We start from the raw sequence: 21,808 nt of genomic DNA, 5'->3' as shown, positions 1-21,808 counted from the left end.
CAGTTTGTAAAAAGTTTCCGTCAAGAACGTCAATTAGCTGAGTGTCCATTTTTTTGTAAATGGTTTCCGTCAAGAACGTTAATAAGCTGAGTGTCCGTATTTTGTAAATGATTTCCGTCAAGAGCGTCAATAAGCTGAGTGTCCGTATTTTGTAAATGATTATCTTCAAGAGCGTCAATAAGCTGAGTGTCCATATTTTGTAAGTGATTTCCGTCAAGAGCGTCAATAAGCTGAGTGCCCGTATTTTGTAAATAGTTTCCGTCAAGAACGCCAATAAGCTGAGTGTCCGTATTTTGTAAATGATTTCCTTCAAGAACGTCAATAAGCTAAGTGTCCGTATTTTGTAAATGATTTTCGTCAAGAACGTCAACAAGCTGAGTCTCCATATTTTGTAAATGATTTCTGACATGAGCGTCTATAAAATCTCCGTTTTTAGTACATTATTTTAGACTAGAACATCAGTAAGGTGAGTTATTATAAATGATTACAGACAAGAATATTAATAAGCTGAAAGGCCATATTTTGTATTTTTCATATAGTCATTACATTTAGATGAAAGCTGTGCCTATTTTCTCCACTTTCAATAACACTATTATTTACATGGCTCGACACGCAAGACGCCCACAAAGGTAGACGATAGATATCAGTTAAAAATGTAATTAAGTTCCAGCTGCTGTGTTTTCTATTTATAATTTTCAAGCTTACACAAAACGTTAGTTTGAATTTAATTTCAACGGCGCGACTAAAGCACTAACGTTCATTTATAAGGTTCTATTTTCATGTAAAATGCTTGAACTAAAACGTCTCACTAATTAATTAAATGCGAAAATAGACGTAATGATAAGAAGACAACAATTAGTGTGTCTGCCTGTAAGTTTCAGAATTACATAAACGGCATTTAAAGACAGAAAAGGAGGAAAGCAGGTCAAAGAAATGTGATGTATGTCAAAATATTGTACGCAGAAGAAAAGTATACAGGCAAATGTAAAGGTATCAGATTTAACAAATAAATTATCACTTTGTATTCCAACATTCTAAGCCTGTCGTAAGTTTTGTGTAATATATGGACAAAATAAGTAAGCATGAAACAACGTCATTCACAGTGTTTCTCCGAGCGGCGTGAAAAAAGATATATATGTAGAGAGAATTAATGCGAACTAATCACCACCACAATATACCAGACAAATTACGACAAAGCGCCTAGCAGTACAAACGAGCGTGTAAATGGCACGACAAATCCACTATAACCCAACAAGATCTTTATATACACACCCAAATTGTACTACACATTCGCAATGGTTCAACATTTGCGTATATACCCTAATCACTGTTATCATGTCTTATTAATCAGCATTGACATTTTAGTCTTTTTAGCTGATTGGGACCAGATAAGCTATATTTTCTCTCTCCAAAGGTTAAGTTAACTGGATCTCAAGGATAGGCTGAATTTATAGAGATAGTTTGTATTAAAGTTCAGAACAGTTGACTTTCCCATACGTGAGATTCGCGAATATACAAGTTCGCATTATAAATTATTATATAAATAGAGAGAATTTATAAAAACTAATCACCACCACAATATAATATATACTCACAATTTTCCATATGTTTGAAACTAAAATCCAAAGCTGACACAACGTAGAGCAACATAAGAAGTCACACAAATGATTTATGGACACTTTCTATACAATATTGATGTAACAGTTACATACCCAGCATATCGACTGCAGCAGATGCTACGTAATACAAACATGCTTGGAACATGCCTTTCAAATCGATATATTAACAAATGCTTGATCTTTCAAACAGCACAAAGGTATAAAGGTATAATTGATAAAATACGAAACATTTGAAAACTAAAGTAATTCAGGTTGAATAATTCAAATATGGGCGAGACTCCCATACGATGATTGATGAATATCCTCCCCCGAAAATGCTCTTTGAAAAGTATGACATTTTTATTTCACCGAAACATCAATTTCTGTTTAAAAAATGAAATGCAAGCTAAGCATCGCAAAAGACCCACCATAAACAGTTCATCTTGAAAATAAAATGATTGCATATACAAAATGTATACAAATTACGATAAAATTGCCATATACGTTTTACATCAAACAAATAATTTCACTAACTGTGTTTTGCAAGTAAAGATTACTTTCACAATACTAAAATTGACACAGGATGAAATGAACAAATTCCTACGTGTGGCATTTTGAAATAAGTTAATAGTTTGCCTGCTGCATGTTCATGTTTGTTTCTGCTTTTAAAGGTGGATAATCAGATTTTGGCCATGTAACGGATTTGTTCGAAACTTTAGCATCGGATCATTTACACTCATTTATGTTCACTTAACACATTAGATTTTCACTGGAGGTTTTTTTAAAATTTCATTTTCCTATCCTGGTTGCCCAACCAAGATAGAGTTATTTTATCATAAGTATAAATTTGATAAACATACTTTGCCTAAGGAAATGTATAAATATTAGACATATTGTAATATATTTGTAAAATATTTGCATTAAAAATTATGTATTTAGATGGAATTCATTAGAAACGCAAGTTTGAAAAATTATTATTACCTCCCTTTGCCTATCTTGGTTGCGCAACCAAGATAGATTTGAAATAAATGAATTCAGAAGCTACACACAGCTTTAAAACTTGCATTTTGGTTCAGATTGTTCAATAGTTGATATGTCTATCAAATGCAAATGTAAAACTAGACATTGTATCGAAATAAAAAGAAATACCCAGCTTTTTATATACTTTCATATTAAAGGGGAGTAATTACAAAATTTTATAAAAATAATAAAATATACATTTCAAATAGGAATCTAACTCTATGTAATCGGTCTTTTTGTTCCTTAAATAATTCTCTACCAGAATATACAAAAAGTAAAAAATGTCATTAAATGTTGATTAAAAGTGATTGACCACCTTTAATATAACTGACTTATAAATAAGGTACAAAATGTGCTGCAAAGCAGGAGTGGACAAAAATCATCTATGAAATAGTCTAAAAGATTGATCGAAACTATCATATGATCGCCGTCGGAATTGAACCATACATAAAACATCAAATGCATTCTTTTTATATGAATCTTTCACATCATATGGAATAACTTATATATTAGAAGGATAATACACGTTTGTGTGCATTAATGTCTGCAGAAGCCCGCTGGAATGTTTGTGACCGTGACCGAAAGTCGCTATCTTTGCATACAAAACATGACGCGACGACTAAATTTATTGTTTTCGTATGTGTTGACTTTACGATTCCGGTACATTTGAATTACCATTCTGTTGTTCTTGGAAACGGTGAACATGGTTTAAATATCCATAACCGGAGCCCACATATCAACAAAATTACCAAAAGCATGTACTGAAGGTTTTTAAACTACTTTTTTGTCATTACAAACAAGACATTACCCATAATTTTGCATACTACTTAAAATTTTCGTAAGTTGAACGCAATTTAAAGAAGAATAACTTTACATTCGAGTTATTCTGAGTACGAACACATTTCGAGTACGGATGAGTACGAACGTAGTGACAAGTTTCAAGATCTATATGAATTCTGTGAGAAATTAGATAGAAACATACCTGATACTTCCCAAAATCATTAAGATGATTCCTAAAAAACAAAGCGCGTGACAGCTCGAGAATCGCCTTGTTAATACACGATTTCTCCCCCGTTAATACATGAGCGAACCCAGGGTAAAAATATTTTTTATGCAAGAATATGAGCCTTAACAATACGAACTGAGAATTTGGAATATGTTCCAAAAACATTTTTACAGTATAAGACCATAAGCAACTTACAAGTTTATACATAATTTGAGAAATTCCAATTTTCTGCAATATCAGAGGGAAAAAACGAACAAATGTAATTCAAATAGACTCATTTTAATATCATGTCTATGAAACAAGCAGACAGGCGTACGGCAACACCTATATCCGCAGGAAATAATTATCGCATGTGCATCAATCTATTTCAAAACAACATGTTAATGTTAACTGTAAAGGTATTTTGAACTAGTTTTTACGATGTAAACCTTCAGTTTGCCTACCGTACTTGATATCAAATATAAATGCAGCAACGTATTAAGGTGCAACATAAATAAATATCTTCACACCAATGAAATACTTATTGTCTGACCTTCTTTTATCCATCCTGTCGGAAATAAGCACAGCTAAAATCAGTAATCATGTAACACACACAATAACACGATTTACATCATTTCATTTTTACTATGCATTTTAGAAATATAAGGGTAAAAAATAATGCAATTTGTTTTAAAGTCAGGACAAACTACAATAATAAAAATATGCGTACAAGACATAGATTGGTAGCACTGAATAAAGTAGAAAATCCTCTGTTAATCCAGATATATTCAAATACCATTTACCCCAAAAATTGTATTATTATGAGATAAGAAAGACATTTTATGAAAGGCACTGACAGCATTTTATTAATGTGTGCCTTTCAATCAGAAATACATCGTGTTTCTTATAATAGAGTTAAATTACACTTTAAAGATCAGTTTCGTGTATAACCTAAATATATAAATTCTTGGACAAACACGTTTTGGGCGGTTTGCAATCAAATATGTATACATCTGAAAGCCGATGTCAAGTTGTACCACTGTGCAACATGACTGAATGTTACAATTACTCTTCAAGGAGCATCGATTTTATGACAACTTCATCTTGAAGATTCTTAGAATTTAATTAAAGGAATGCAAATAAAATCTCAAAAGGTGCTCTTTTCCAGGTATGCAGAATATTTGTTTCTTGCGGTTACAATCTTTTTCTTTCTTATATATTGAAGGTAACGTATTTATGATCGATGCACCAAATCTATAATAATTTTAATGCACTCAAAATATCACTGATAGGGGCGTCAGTTGAATGAAGCCGTTTCGTATGTGTTCCCATTTTGATTTGAGATTTTTATGAAGTATGGTATAAACAGCCAATGATATGTACTAGAAATTACTGTCTGTTGTCTACAATAGTTTTAGCAGAGCGACCCGCAATGACGCCCGCAGAGGCAGACAATATATATTTATCTTAAAACGCAAATGACTAAAATTTCCTGCTGCTTTTATTTTGTATTAACATTTATATGTTTTTTTCCCTCTCACAATTTAATGGAGTTTAGTACGAGGAATGAACAAGCTGTGTTTGGAATCTTTATAAATGGCAACATAATCTCGAAAATGCTCTTGAATTTATCTGCATTAAAATGATAATAATTCTAACGCTGTATTTTATTGTAATGAACAATCTTAAGCACCCTTATAAACAATGCATTTGGAAAAAGGACTGTGTGACAACACTGCCACCTACGATATACTCACAAATACTTTTGATAATGTCTTTCCAGTCCACGGCATTTGTCTCTGTAATAATACAATTATTGACATGGCATGACACCACCAGATAATCACACGAATACTTTTAGAAACATCAAAAACTATATGTCTGTTTCTTAAGTAATGCTTTAACTTCTCAAGCTGACATCTTTCACATATAATACAAAACTCCGTATATTTATTTCATGCATATATTTAACAGCAATAAAAACGACAAAACGAGATTTCTCTAGGTGCTTTTATAACCGTTGTCAATTCGCGTGCATAAAAGATTTAAACCGACAACAGGTCTGGTAAACAGTGCAATGCCGAAACTGAAACATCTATGAATCATCAGATTTTATTCGAGAACATTATATAAATATCATATGGCAGCGTATGTGACATTGATATTGTCAACCCGAGGACAGAATGTCACCCGAGGCGGAAGCCGAGTGGTGACATTCTGTTCCGAGGGATGACAATATCAATGTCACACACGCTGCCATATGATATTTATTTTATTATACCGAGCAGAATTTAGTACATAAAAATATCTAAAAATGTTTTTAATTCATTTGATTGAACAGTTTCATCTTTAGCGCGGTAATCGCCTGTGTACACTTTGAATAGTGACGTTACTACTATATGTGTACAAGGGAGGCAATCATTTTGGAATCAGCAGGACTACTTTGTGAAGAACAAGCAGGTTTTCGAAAACATTATGGCACTGTTGACCATATTTTTTCACTAAAATTATTAATTGATTTTTATTTAAGTAAAAATTGTCGTCTGTATTGTGTTTTTATAGACTATAAGAAAGCTTTTGATTCTGTTAGTCGAGTTTGTTTATGGAGGAAGTTACTTCAACATAATGTTGATGGAAAAGTTTTTAAAGTTATATACTCAATTTATGATCAAGCAAAATCTTGTGTTAAAAGCAATCAAGGTCTCTCAAATTTTTTCATTAGTGCATCTGGAGTTCGACAGGGAGAAAATTTATCACCAATACTTTTTTCTATTTTTCTGAATGATTTAGTGTCCTTTATGTCACATTTTTACAAAGGACTAACAACTCTATCAAATGATGTTAAAGAGTTTTTGAGTGATGATACTACTAAAGTGTTTTTCAAATTATTTTTATTACTCTATGCAGATGACACTGTACTTTTTGCTGAGACACCAAATGAGCTACAAACATCTTTAAATGCAATGTCAGAATATTGTGATATGTGGAAACTGACTGTTAACTCTAGTAAAACTAAAGTTGTTGTTTTTTCTCGAGGTAAAGTGAGAATAAAACCAGTTTTCCATTATAATGGTGAAGTACTTGATATTGTTGATAATTTTAGTTATCTAGGCATAAAGTTTAATTATAATGGTAATTTCCACGAGACGAAAAAACATTTAGTAGATCAGGCTACTAAAGCTATGTATTCTCTGTTGAGAAAAGCAAGAAAACTTCAACTAAGTATTGATTTACAGTTACATCTATTTGAAACAATGATAATGCCTATATTTTTGTATGGATCTGAGGTGTGGGGTAGCAGTGATATTAGTTTAATTGAAACTTTTCAACTAAAATTTTTAAAGATGTTACTAAAAGTTAAAAAATCCACACCAAATGTTATGGTATTTGGTGAACTAGGGGCTTTGCCCATTAATGTTATTGTCAAAAGTAGAGTACTTAATTACTGGTGCAAGGTTATTGAAAGTAAAACTGATAAAATCAGCCATATTCTGTATAAGTTAATGTATAAGCTTCATATTCATGATGTATATTGTTGCCCTTGGATTTCATATGTTAAGGATACATTAGAACAGCTTGGATTTGCAGAATATTGGATTAATCAGTCAGTTCCTTCACCACTTTATTTTCGTAATATTATTAAGCTTAGATTGAAGGATCAGTATATACAAACTTGGACCAGAATGTTTCAAAACTCAAGAAAGTGTGAGCATTATAAAATATTCAAGACAGTCTTTAAATTTGAAGACTATTTGAAATTGTTACCATCAAATCTTGCATTATCCTTATGCCATTTTAGGTGCCGTAATAATAAGTTGCCTATTGAGAAGGGTATTTTTCTTAATATTGTCCATGATGAGAGGACATGTCACTTGTGTAATAATGCAGCATTGGGTGATGAGTGTCATTATATTTTTGATTGTCCTTTTTTTAATCTGGATAGACAGAAATACATTCCATTTCATCACCAGATTTCAAATGATAATAATTTTCAATGTTTGTTTCAAAGTTGTGATGAAACCCTTCTCCTGAAGTTGGCATTATTTACACAAAAAGTTATGTATGTTACTCAGTGAATCTGTTAATCTGGTGCTAGTCAGAAATTATTGATTTACGTCAGATAAGCATATATCTTCCGTTAAATACCTACAGTAAGATACAGTATCTGCTATGTATTTTTTACATGTATACGTTTTGTTTTATGTACATGTATTTGCATGTAAATGTTGCCTTTACAAGGCTGATGCCCATATGGGCCTAGTTCTTGAATAAAATCACAAAAAATCACAAATTAAAGCAGTTAATTGCCCTTATATGACATTCAAAATATCAGCGCGGTCACATGACCTGACAGTCACTTGGTCACATGTCAGAAAGGTTGAAAATGTTTTTGATAGTCAAAATATCTCTTTCTCGGATAATGAGATTTTATCATTGTAGACAAAAGAGAGGTATAATAATAACGTTTATCATTTATGATTTTTAAAAATGCCGGAATCAATTATTGATCATGAGACAATTAAATAATTTGTTTTTATAAATGATACGGGACATTTCAAACATTGTGTACTGTAATTCAAACTAGTTTGTGGCTCTGTTTTAACTCTACGAGAACAGGCGTAGGCATTGTGGCGACGTATTAATGACATATTCGACGGCATGCCATTAAGGTAATTTTAACAAAAACATGAAAACAGTATAATCATATTAAAATGCAGATTTTTTCGACTAGTCTTTATATTCGAGGAATTTAAAGTATATTTTATAGAATTTATGTTTTACTTAATTGATAACGAGTACAGCAAAATTACTAACGTGCGAAATATTAACCAATATTTTCTAATAAATCAAGCTAGACATCGCTTTATCATTCTGTTCGAAGACATGGAAAGAAAAATCAGAAAGGCATTAAAGTCATTTAATAGAATCATTTTTTTAAAAACGTAACTGTAAACAGAAGCATAAAATAGAATTTTGTTTTGAGATTAGCACAATGAAAACACCCTAAAATATCATAGACGTAACAGCCAACGGAGTACTTCTCGATATACGTAAAGTATGCATTATTATCAAGCAGCAAACGTTGAAAACAGTCAGGACATATTTTTACATATGTATTAAATATTCTGTAAAATATATTCAGAATAGCAAATAATTAACAAAAGGAACAGCTATCTGTAATGACTGTTATATGTATGATATTAATTGTAAATCAACACCGTCGCAAGGAAACTGTTTTTCCTCTTAATTTCTTCAAGTAAAAATACATGAACAGTCTTGATCTAGTTATCTAATCAAACATTCTTAAATATTCCCCGTTGTCTCTTTTAATGCATGCATCTAGTCACAACCATATATTGATTTTAAATCGTAAAATGTAGTTAAATGTGAATTATGTTTGTAAAGCTTCAAAAAAGTTAAAATGCTGGTAAGAAATGAACGAAAACAGATTATCGTTCGTTTGTATCTTTGGATACATACCCGGTTCTCTCAGTACAAAGGGAACGCTTTTTTGACTGACTATGAAGCGGTCTAGGCCCCTGGCTCCTCGAACTAAAACTACTAACTTTGGGATAAGAGTTTCATGTATAGGTGTTTTACACCTGGCACACTTGGGAACCGGGAAAACTTCTGGAATAGAAGCGCCTCCTGTATCTTGCACTATCCTCCCAGCAAAAAAAAAAAACTGTCTTGTGAAGGAGTCGCCCACATGGGCTACCGGTGACGACTACAATTAAGCTTTTATACAAACATCTATCTGTGCACCGTGAACTGACATCCTTAATCAATTACTGTACTTTTTGAATTAACATTCTTTGCATGTATTTATCCCTAAAGTGATACTAGATAGTTGTACTACAGTAGAATTCTATTAATATTGTAGCATCAAAGATGTTAACAATCAATAACGAAGTAAAGTCATTTAACAAAGCTAACGAAATGGCAATAAACTAGAAGTCTATAAATAATTCAGATTAATTTGCCACAACAATAATTCAGTGTAATGCCATAACAAAAGTCACAATCATTAGGAAAAGGGAGATATTCTTACTTAGCGAGAAATCAAAGACGTCTAAAAATGCGTTAAAAGAAAGCCGTTATATCGTAAATTGCTAAAGGCATAACAACACAAGTATCTGGAGCCTGGATTACTCATAGAAAATGCTGTAACTCTTCATATAGCTAAAATTTGCATTCTTGGCAAGAACGTTTCTTGGTGATAAAGAAGTTGCAGCTACACCGGCAACAATACAAGCAACACACCATTCTGAAAGAAGTCTCATTGATTGTCATAGTCATTAATTATCATTCTAATATAAACTTAAAAGAGGACTACAGCTGGAACAATCTGAAATATCCACAAATCCGGTGATCCTCCGTACGTACCCAGTGATAATATCATGATCGATGAGATTAGGAAATATCGTCATCAAAAAAGAAAAAGTAATGTTTCATGTTCTTATATGTATGTACAACTGTAATCCGATAATATTTCTGTTAAAATGTCTATCATTGAACTTGTATTTTGTATTATGTGTAAAGCTGAATTTTATACAGTGCAGTATAGACATTTGTGTGATTGCATAATTGATTAAAACAAATCATATATATTTATTTTAATTGATTAAGAAAAATCATATATATTTATTCTAATTGATTAAGAAAAATCATATATATTTATTTATATAAAGTTGTTCAAAAACCGTTTCATATGTACTATATTTGACCGTCCCTACGGTCCATTTTTTGCAAGTAAAGCTCGACATCATTATCTTGCTATAATCTTCCATTCAACATCAACACGTTTATACCAAATACATGCGTATAAAAGAATTATAACTTAGTGAAGTGAAATCGCACTGAATACGTATCTAGTACTTGAAACTCAGGCAAAAATGGTATCAAAAAAAGAATTGTGGAAAGGTATTTTGAAAGACCCGTTTTCTGCTTGGCGTATGTGCCAACGAGATACATCAGGAGTGCCGAATGTGAAAGTTATATGGTTGGCGAAGAAATTTTAATACGAGACTGACTCATTAAAATGCTCCAATATTACGGCGCCCTTCGAGTGCAACGTCTTAAACCTATATCAAGAAAGTTTTTGTTAATACTTTTCACCAGATAGCAGGAGCATTGACCGCTGGTATATTACAAACAAGCAGTTTTCGAATTTTGAGGCGTGAATTAAAAGTAAGACATATAGTAAAACGGATTCCACAATTACTGACAATCCAGCAAAACCTACTACGGTCCGGGTGGCCAAATAAGTATTGAATATGTATCCTAATGTGACAAAAAATGATTTTGTTACTGGGAATGAGTCGTAGACTAAACATTGCAAAAAGGACCATCAGTGTAAAGAAAACAATGTATACGATATTTTTCAGCATTTTCAAATAGCGGTACCCAATGGAATCTTTCAGTGGCAAGTTTCATATAAAAATCACGTGCTAAAGAAACTTAAAAGTGCTGTGTTAAGCATCGTCCAGGTAGAGACATTAGGTTATGTCTCAGTTGTATGAGAATGCCCCTTCACACATGTCAACTGCGTTATTGCGTTTTTGAAGAAGGAAGAGGGCTGCTTTACTCCAAATGCATGTTATTCACTACACCTGGCACCATACAACATTTTTTTCTCCAACACTAAAATATCATTTATCTAGATACAAAAATCAATACCTTATTTCTTAGAACATCACTAGAGCTTGGGCTTTTTTAGTAATACCACAGTTAAAGAGAAAGTTAACATTCAGGTTATACACGCCGATCAACTGTTTCTTCTGTGTATTAACATCAACACTTTGCATAACTCAACCTATATCTGGTATATATTAACTGGCATTATGTTTGACTATATATCTTAGACTTACAATTTTTAAATTTATGCACGAATTGAGATGTTAATTGGCTGCGGGCTCGGGTCTTTTAAACCAAGAATTTACAAGAACATGATATTGTCATTTCTACAACACTACAAAATAAGTGATTTTGCAATCGAATTGTTATAAAGTAAAACTTTCGCGTATATTTTTCTGTCGTAGACAAAAATGTTCCCGTCATAAAATTTAGTGAAGTACACTAAGCCTAGTTAACTCATAAGTGCTCACGTATCAATGTTGTCTCCGTATCAGTTATCATAGACCAGTATATTAAATATAACCAGTAATCTTGCAGCACAGAAAATGTATTTTCAAAATATAAATAATTTCAAAAACATGACATCAAATATTTAAAGATAACGTATTTACCAAAGCGTAAATCTATCCAAGATAAAATGTCACTGAACAGAATTTCTCCAAGAGTTCACATTCACAACTACATGCTGGCATTCCAATAGATTCTTGCAGGCATCAGCCAGGCGTAATCTTCCATTATCGAGAAAAGGTAAACACTATGTTGTTTATAGATAAACCATTCTCTTTAATCATGTCATTGTTGACGACTACAGTACACAACCTCTTACATTGACCTGTCACATTATTCGCTCCTATTGTTTGTTACTACTGCTAGTGCTGGTGCTGATGATGAAAATAGTAAAAAAGTTTTAAGCTGATTATGGTAATAATTTTTGATTTTCTGGTAAAACTTATGCGGTTATTACTGTTACTGTTGCTGACCATGACAATAGTGATTGCCACGACACTTGTACTGTACGTTTCCTTCCTCTTGTTTGTTTTTCTATGATGTGAAAATGAATATGAGATTGACAATCATATCTGGTCTAACAGGTTGAACGCTCGCACGGATCACTGGATAACAACATGGAATACCTTTAACAAGAGCATCATAATCCTTCCTATGTCATCCCAAGATCCTTACATTACATTAAAGGCTGGGCTTTGAATTGTCTGAAGTACTTACAACAATTGCCAGACAGAAAATAATCTTCACCATCAGAATCTCGCATACCTAACATCTTTACACCATAAATAATTTCCTTTTTGCCATTTATCAATATTTGTTATGTGTTATCAATGTTTTCTTGAAACGTTACGTTTTGAGCAGTACTCTTAAAACAGTAATTTACCAAGTTGCAACAATTGGCAGCATGACTGAACTGATAGCTTATTTGCTATTAGCTCTGCAGTTACCGGGTATCGTTTCGTAAAATAGTTTAGACTGAAGCATTAGGCAAAATGATATACTTCGTGAAAATGTAAAAGTCGACTAAAGGAACTTCTCACTAACCGTAAACAAGGTTAATTAAAGGAGTATTAGGTAAAGCAACCTGCCTACTTTATTTTCAACTACAGTCCTATTTGTAGTTGGTTACGTATCGATGTGTGGCTCTGGTTTTGTTTTATTTAACAAAGTGCTTCTACTCTTTGCCTTTTCATATTTGATTAAGACAGATTTTATTTGACTATCACAGTGCCGTGTAGCGGCCGTAAAGAGTCTCTCCGTACTTAGATTCAGTGTTGTTATATTTTCTGGACCTTCGGGATAATGGAGTCCACTCAATGTTCATGGGTAAACGAGTTGCGCTTAAGCTGGTGCTAGGGGGCTTGAGGGGTGTTGCTCTTTCCACTACCTCTCAACAGACTCAATCAAACCGTGTCTGCTATAATTTTGCTTGGTTAAATTCTGTGCTTCCTAACGATCTTCTTACATGTTTTATTTTGTAGGTGTTTTTTTTTTCGTATGTTTTGAGTTCTAAATGATTAACTCGATTTACATTCGGATTATCTTATTCACTTTAAGAAAGAGAGACTAACCATAAGTAAATACAATGTAAAATCGAAATTAACTTAGTTTTTTGTAGAAGTTGGATCTAAGAATTTTTTTATCGGAGTCTTCGAGAATTTCGTAATGATTTTACTCACGGTGGGGAAACCAAGAATGCAACGTCATCAAAAAGCAGCGCAAATGAGCTGGCCACACACAAATTTACGTCGATTCAGGTAAGAAAAGTCTTGTAACTTTTTTATTACTGCAGCTTTTGACTCGAGATAAAGAGCACCGTACCCAGCCTGGAGTATACTATTCTGCGGTAGTGTTCCATGTTGTACGTATAGCTTGGTTTTTGCTCGAAAACGCGAACAGTTGGCAAAGAGGGTATGAGCTGTACCACACTTTTGTCTAAGAAAGTGAGTTTTGATCGTATTTTCGTAAAATGAGAACAGATTTGACGCTCATTTAATATCAGTGACGAGCATAATAGTCAACCACTGTTTTATTTTGCTATTTACAAGGATATCTGACGATATTTTATTCAAAACAAACAACATTATTAAAATGAGAACATCCACACTGACGACTTTGTTGGAGAACATCCACACTCTTAATTACCATTATTGCAGTTATGCTTCCTAAAAGCTATGTCTTAGGCAGTCAAGCTACGTTGTTCAACAACCAGTGTCGTCTATACATACAATCAGCAGTTCTAACCATTTACCTCGAGTCTAGACCAGTTAAAATAGATCTGCCTAATCATATGGCAATGGCTGAGCACATGTTAGGCTAACATTAATCTCTGTGTATAGTGTGGCATAAGGACACGGTGTTCAGATTGGTTGCATCTTAGGAAAAAAATATTTTAAGATAACAAGACAAATTTGCATAAAAGTCCTGCAAACAAAGTTTCAAAGCAAATAGAGGATTGGAATAGTTATTGTATTGTTATTTTGTTTATAACTATATCCACCCCAAAGTGCATAAAACACGAATAGTTAGTACTTTAACTAAATATTATAACTAAGATATTTTAAATCTTATTTCAGCAAATGGAAGTCTCTTTCAAATATCAAATACAATCCAACCTTATACATAAAAAGGTCATTATCACTTAAGGTGATTATGCACATTTGATAAACCGGCAGAAAGGCATACAATGTATTATCATTGCGTAGACTAAAGCCTGGGTTCTGCATACGGAACCGAAATTCATTTATTGAATGGCAATCCCATGACAACAATATTATATTTCTAAAGATAAAACGTGATATTAAAATTGTTCGAACATTAAATAGTTCTAAATAGTGTCTTTAAATCAGCTTGAAATGCGCTGATCTCTTAAAATAAAGGCAACGTCTATAGCCTAGTGGTAGAGCGTCCGCTTCGAGCGCGCGAGGTCGTGGGTTCGATCCCCGGCCGCGTCATACCAAAGACGTGAAAAATGGTATCAGTAGCTTCCTTACTTGGCGCTCAGCATTAAAAGGGAAACTGGCCTCTTCTCTCATACCCTCGTGGAGATTGATCCTATCAGGAATGAGGGGTCGAGAGTGAATAATTTAAGTTGTAGAACTTCCTTCACAATCGACCTAAAATGAATTCTGTATAAACTAAAATAAAGGCACACGTAAGACCGTAGCTTATATTTTCGACTGAGAAGATTCATTAAAAGCTTCATTGGGGACAATTTACTTTTGAAAAGATGATTTCCTATAGGCACATATTACAAAAAATTACTTAAGGTCAAAACATTTTGTTAAGCAGAAAAAATCACATGACACTATCAATTTACATTTGCCAAAAGTTGCAAGTTCATTCTATAATTTGGAAAAAATCGGAGTTTAATCGAATTTTAAATCAGTGAAGAAAAACAAATGGATCAGAACTTGTAGAACTACCTTAAGCAACATACGGGAAAGATTTTCATGTGACGCCTTCAACTTTCGTCAGTGTTTATACACCTTTCCACACTCCTCACATCCTTGGTTTTCTCTTTTAGCTGTGACTGTCTTAAGTGATCCCGCAGAGCAGGTTTTCTGGCTGAAGCTTAACCCCTAATATCGCACTTCAATCAAATGCTGATTTATTAAAATAAATTTCCCATAATTTGAAATGTACTGCAATGCTATTGGACAAAAAATAATTTCAAACGTTAAATACTGTTACAACTGTATTAATAAATTTACTAGTTGCGGACACCTTTTGATATTAGCAGATCTTAATAATTTCAAACTATTTTATAGAGCTTGAGCCGTATTGTTCATTAATAGTAGTTCAGCCAGGAAAATTGTAAGGGTGTTTAAGTATAGGTTTGTGGTTTGGCAAAAGAAATTTACATATACTTTGTTATCTCGCATATGTAATTGGTGCCAAAATTATTTAAATGAAATGAGAAGATTTATTTTTCTAATTATTGGCTACCTGTTTAGTATTAAAAATTATTTTGTGAACAAATTTAAGCTCCGCATACAGTATGTGACTTACCGGGTTAATAAACGACTGGAAGTAAATGTTGATTTACCAAAATTTATTTCCCAACGACATTAGTTGTTGAACAACGTAGCTTGACTGCCTAAGACATAGCTTTTAGGAAGCATAACTGCAATAATGGTAATTAAGAGTGTGGATGTTCTCCAACAAAGTCGTCAGTGTGGATGTTCTCATTTTAATAATGTTGTTTGTTTTGAATAAAATATCGTCAGATATCCTTGAAAATAGCAGAATAAAACAATGATTGACTATTATGCTCGTCACTGATATTAAATGAGCGTCAACTCTGTCCTCATTTTACGAAAATACGATCAAAACTCACTTTCTTAGACAAAAGTGTGGTACAGCTCATACCCTCTTTGCCAACTGTTCGCGTTTTCGAGCAATAACCAAGCTAAACGTACAACATGGAACACTACCGCAGAATAGTATACTCCAGGCCGGGTACGGTGCTCTTTATCTCGAGTCGAAAACTGCGGTAATAAAAAAGTTACAAGACTTTTCTGACCTGAATCGACGTAAATATGTGTGTGGTCAGCTCATTTGCGCTGGGTTTTGATGACGTTGCATTCTTGGTTTCCCCACCGTGTTACTTCTATAATGGTGGTGATGTAGCCATGTCAACAAGGCACAATAAAAATGACACAGCATTAGGTATTTCTGATTTATCTGTTCAATACAAGGAAAGAAGTACTTCAAAGATTAAATCCTTACTATTTCGAGAAAGTTTCCTGTTTTAGAATTGACAGATGCTGCATTTTCCAATTTTGAATACAATATACTTCTTTGGTAAACCAGATACCATATAACGGTCGTCTGGGTGGAAATCATAAATATACAGAACAGAGCAGATGAAGCAGTAAATAGACGTTCTAGTGACAAATAAGAGATAATAGGACAAAAACGTTAGAATGAAAAACAAATCTGCCATATACACCGACCTTTGAGTAAATCAGTCATTTTTTCCCTCTCCATTAAAATCCAAAAATAATGACGAAACATAAGTGATGAAATGAGCTTGATCTCATCTCTATCTTTACGCTTTTAACGACATAAATTATTATGTTGGTGCTTGTGAAAACCCTGTTTCATCGATGATGCACAGATATGATATATATCCTATTTTGTCATATTCTAAGAAAAACAAACGAATATGCGCATACGCTGTCTCGTTTGTTACATTAGCAGACAGTAAATAAATGAAAGCTATACACCGCTACAACAATTTACAGCTGTCACACTTCAGACAGCTTTATCGAGTTTTTTTTCGAATTTCGTTAACACTCTAGACAATTTATGTAGACAACTCATAAACTGTCTGTTATATAACATATTTTGACTAAGAAAGAGAAGCCAACATATAGGAAAGGGAAAACCCTTTGCCCGTTATCAAATTACAGAATTATATTCGAGTTCCTTTTATGTACATGTGCGTGAAGTAATGCTTAAATAAGCATTTGCGCATATATTGAGTACAGTATTTTGAATTCATATTTAAAAAAAAAGATATATAAAAATATTTTACAAACCTAAAGTATAAAACATTTTATTTTCAGACAGTTTAAAACTTTAAACATATATTGGCAATAAAGAATTCACGGATAGAATACATCTAATATTGCTGTTTATTACATTACCTATTTTTAAACTCTGTTAAGTATCAAACGTCCATATTTCTCGTTTTGCGTGACGTTTTTAGTGACGTTACTTTCACATGAGTTATCATGCTAAAATTTAATTAACGGTTATACTTTTCAACTTTTATTATGGTAAAAAAAAATATGATTTATATCACAGTAACGCGCGGATGCGTTTTTTATAATAAAATGTTCATTAGTGGAATAATATTGGGCAATATTTTCGCTGCAGAATTTAACAAATCTGATAACCCATAAATGCACGTTAAGTACAGTTCACGTATACAGACAAAATATTAAGCACACTGAATTTTTTAGCTATACTTATAATCACGTCAGATAAAAATACAATTTCATCTCAGTATATGTTTACTTTCACCTTAATTTGATGCATTTCACTCAACAAAGTTTCCACAATCTCAGGGGGAACAGGTAACTGTTACTATTTCAGTAGACATGACAAGTTTTTTATCGTACAAAATCTGAAGAATTTTCTTTCATACAGAATGCAGCTAAAACTTGATAACACGATGAGTAGACAAGAAATTGAATACTTTATTTTCATAGTTTTTATATCAGAATTGCTAAGAAAGTTTTAAATAATAAATTTAAATCCAAACAAAATGTTGAATTGTTGCCCCTTTTCAATTCAGGGGACCGGTGGTCTAATGGTAAAGCTGTCGCCCGCTAAATCAGGGGGTCGTTGGTTGAAGCCTCACTGGGGTCATGACGAAGCCTTTTCATATGACTTAAGACTTCGTCACGATCGAACTTTAATAAATTAGTATAAATTAATTTCCAAGTTTCTTACACTTACTTGTTTGCTTTAAACATAAAATATTGATACCTTAAAATGATCAAAGTAAGAAAGCAATGATTCTCAAGACCAATTATTTTGGGGCAAGAAATTTAACAATCTAAAATTTAAGTTACCTGTCGACAAATATGTGACTGTTCGACTTTTTGCTAAGCACAGTAACCTATACATCAAAACAGTAATGAAGCGACCTTTATCACAGTGTATTAGAAAAGAAGCGGTAGTTTCATCTGTTACATCTGTTAGCACATTAAGCATTAGCAAATCAGTTTTAAAATACTTACGAATAAATCTAAGGCAAACTTTCATTCCATCCTGCCTGTAACTTTTACAGTGCATAGGAAACAAAATAGCAAAAGTAATTTAGATTCTTACATTTCCTTTTGCGATGAGACCATTGCGATTTCATTTGAAAGCACTCATTATCATCCATTACATTTTTCATGACTATATTGATTTAGGATGTCAGTCTGTTTTATAATGAATTATTTCTCGGCAGGAACAAGGAAATCAAACACCAAATGGATGAATAATGCATCATAAATTGCTAACAACAAATATATATCTGAACGTTATAAAATTGCTTGTCTCCCCATGCATTTAATTATGACTAAGGAACAGAAAAAGATATCAAACAGAAAAACATAAGCTGTAAATTACGAATGGGGCTAAGCATATTTAGTGTATGAACATTAAAGGACAATGATTCAGTGAAATATCATTTTACTCCTGGCTATATTGTAAATACCAATCACCCTGTAAAGTTTCATCTGAATCCAGAAAGTGGTTTACGCAATAAAGACCGGTAAAATACTGTACACAGATTCAGTGTATGTATACAAAAGACCATAGCTGCTTAATTGCTACTGATAATTCCTATAAAGTTTCGTTAAAATTCCATTGTTTTAGCGTTGAAGTGTGAACGAAAAAAATAAAAACAACTTTTGTATGATAATCAAGAGGCATAACTCATGCAAGTTTGACATGCACAACTTGTTTTAGTACTGCTGATTCCTATGAACAGTATTATAGGAGTAGTACTTAGTTTGAACAGATTTTATAAAAAAGGAGCCCGCTAAAATAACCTGAGTCAACGTTATGCACAAGAAGGCCGTGAGGGATCTGGCACATTTCATTACCTCTCGTGAACAGATTCAATCAACCGAGTCTTCTTTTCTGTTGCTTTTTTTGCGTTCTATGCTTCCAAAGGATATTCACAGATTATACTGGTATTCATAACAATATCTCGTGTAAAGTTTCGTTTAAAACCAGCTGTGGAATTTCAGATGTACTGCGAACAAACTAAATACGAACGAACGAACGGACGGACAAAAGAGTAAACAGACCGCAAAAATAGAAAACAAAATGTCTTCCGGGAATAGGGGAACCATAGATAAACATATATACCCACATCCTGAAGATCTTTGGGTATAGATTTGAATACCTTTTATCAGGGACCTAGAGCAACACCAGTAGCCGCACAATTGTTTATAACTTCTTTCTGTACAATATTTAATGTAGTCCAAACAAGCCTTGCATACCGATTGCATCAGATGCTACATAATCCAAACATACTTTATGATATACACTGATAACTTAACTTTTATAGTTTTATTTTCATTCGTAGGTGACTAAAAGAAAGGAACGACCAAAAGGTAAACACTTGAAAACTAAAGAAATGTGAATAAAAGAGTAAATGGTTTCAAAATCTCAGCGATGTTCTAGAATCCAACATTAGGAACGGCACACATTTCGAAAACACTCCTGTAATCCAATTTTCTACACCAAATTAATGCATGACATTAAATTTGAGAACAATTACAACATAAACGGCAATTTTACGACAAGGCTGGCAAATAATTTAACAGATAGTTTCACAAACGTCTCTCCTACTGTTTATGACAGTTTTTGAAAACTGTTTATTATTCTCTGCTAAAAGGAATCGGTATAGAATGACGCAACAAGACACCCACATCTTAATGCTTCAATGGTGTTACAGTTTTTTTTTTCTCTCAAAATTTTAGAAATGTTAATCATTTGTTATGGACAAAACAAGAGCTGTGGATATGATCACGTTTTGTTTTCTTAAAATACAAACTGATGAAAGTGATTAAATTTAATACAAAAATTATAATAAATTATAAGGAGTGGACTCATGTCTTCTTATAGTTTTTTTATGGAATTACTGAAACGCTACCATTAGACATAATGAAGTATTTTGTAATGTAATACAAATCTCGGAAAGTTTATTCTATGTCAACAGCAATAAAAAAGGGACTTATCATTACGATTTAATTTGGCTGTAGCTGCTCTAGAGTGGTGTGCATATATTCTGATATCGTAAATAAACTGGACCATCATTACAACAGCAGTAAGCCACGATTCATACATTACTTTAACATCCAATGTTAAGGAGTTATGTAGAGATAGTACCTGGAATTTTAATTTTAAAAAGTCAATTTAAATATTAATATTAAATACTTTCAGCTTTTTCTTACTGACACTTTTGGATTTGTTCAGATCATAATCGTTATCATGTGATTCGTTATATAAATCGTCTGTCAATAGGTTGTGCTATTTACTCAAAAACAAATCTGTGGAATATTTTGATTTCATGAAATAAAACACATCGCAGTGTCCTTTGAAGCCCGGCCAATAGTTTAGATTACTGATTTACCATTTAATAAATTTATGTACATAATGACATGGATTATCACCTTTTTTTGTAATAAGGAGAAAACAAAGTCATTATAATTCACGTTGGTTTTTATTCAAAATACTACATCTTCTTACTTAAAAATGCTCCGTTTACAATAATATAGTCGGCGACTTGTTATTCTAGTAATATAGGCAACAAAAAAATGGTCAATTTCAATTTTTCATTGGTCTGTATAATCAAACCAGGTATTTAAAGAATATTTTTGTAATGAAATGTTTGCTTCACTCAACGTATTCGTGCGCTTTCTAATGAATTAAAACACTAAGTAATGGATATCATTCGTCACTCTTGTCGGAAATGAAGGAAGCGAATTCTGTAAGCTTGCTTCGCAGGCAATGGCACCATTTACAGCATTTTACTTTATTGCGTGTTCAGGATACATATATTTAAAATGACAACGCCTTCATCCCAAGCAAACTTTATAAAACTTGTTGAGAAAATTTGACACAAAACATCATCAAAAATCAAAAGCAATCACTACAATGTACATTTATACGGCTTATACATCTAACTAGACCAGTTACGAAGTCAACGAAAGAAAATGTCAAGATACTTTCCATTTACAAATGTATTTCAGATTCTTTTAAAGATATTTGCATTAAACGGAAAATTTATGTTTGATCTTAAAGCATAACAAGTAATCTGTTGATGAATATTAATAGTTCGTGATTGTGCATACTTTGCTATCTTGTGACATAGCGGATCTTCGCGTGTGCAGTCAGTGATTGCCATTCCTTTCCCTATTTATCAGGAAATTAACGTGTATATTCTTCCTCTTACAGACATTTACACTCTTCAATAATTTCTTGACAACAGAACAAATATCTATAGTATTCATGTCCTTAGTAACTCAGCATATTTTGACTATTT

General features: G+C 32.7%; 1 protein-coding gene across 4 annotated transcripts in view; it reads right to left on the bottom strand.

The window, feature by feature from the left end:
* Positions 1–21,808, bottom strand: part of LOC123552248 (uncharacterized) — a 99,285-nt gene that overhangs the window by 49,522 nt on the left and 27,955 nt on the right. Inside the window, exon 1 of one of the 4 annotated variants that reach the window (XM_045341752.2) lies at positions 11,853–11,998. The exons of 2 other annotated variants lie outside the window; for them this stretch is intronic. The gene's annotated coding sequence lies outside the window, so the exon portion shown is untranslated. Of the gene's footprint in view, positions 1–1,595; positions 1,721–11,852; positions 11,999–21,808 lie in introns of those variants that run through there. One more of the 4 variants, XM_045341753.2, reaches the window with a different exon arrangement.

The sequence above is a fragment of the Mercenaria mercenaria genome, chromosome 4 (genome assembly GCF_021730395.1).
Source record: "Mercenaria mercenaria strain notata chromosome 4, MADL_Memer_1, whole genome shotgun sequence".
Taxonomy (NCBI): Eukaryota; Metazoa; Mollusca; class Bivalvia; order Venerida; family Veneridae; genus Mercenaria; species Mercenaria mercenaria.
Note: the sequence above shows the minus strand (reverse complement) of the source record. Positions and strands in the feature narration are given on the sequence as shown.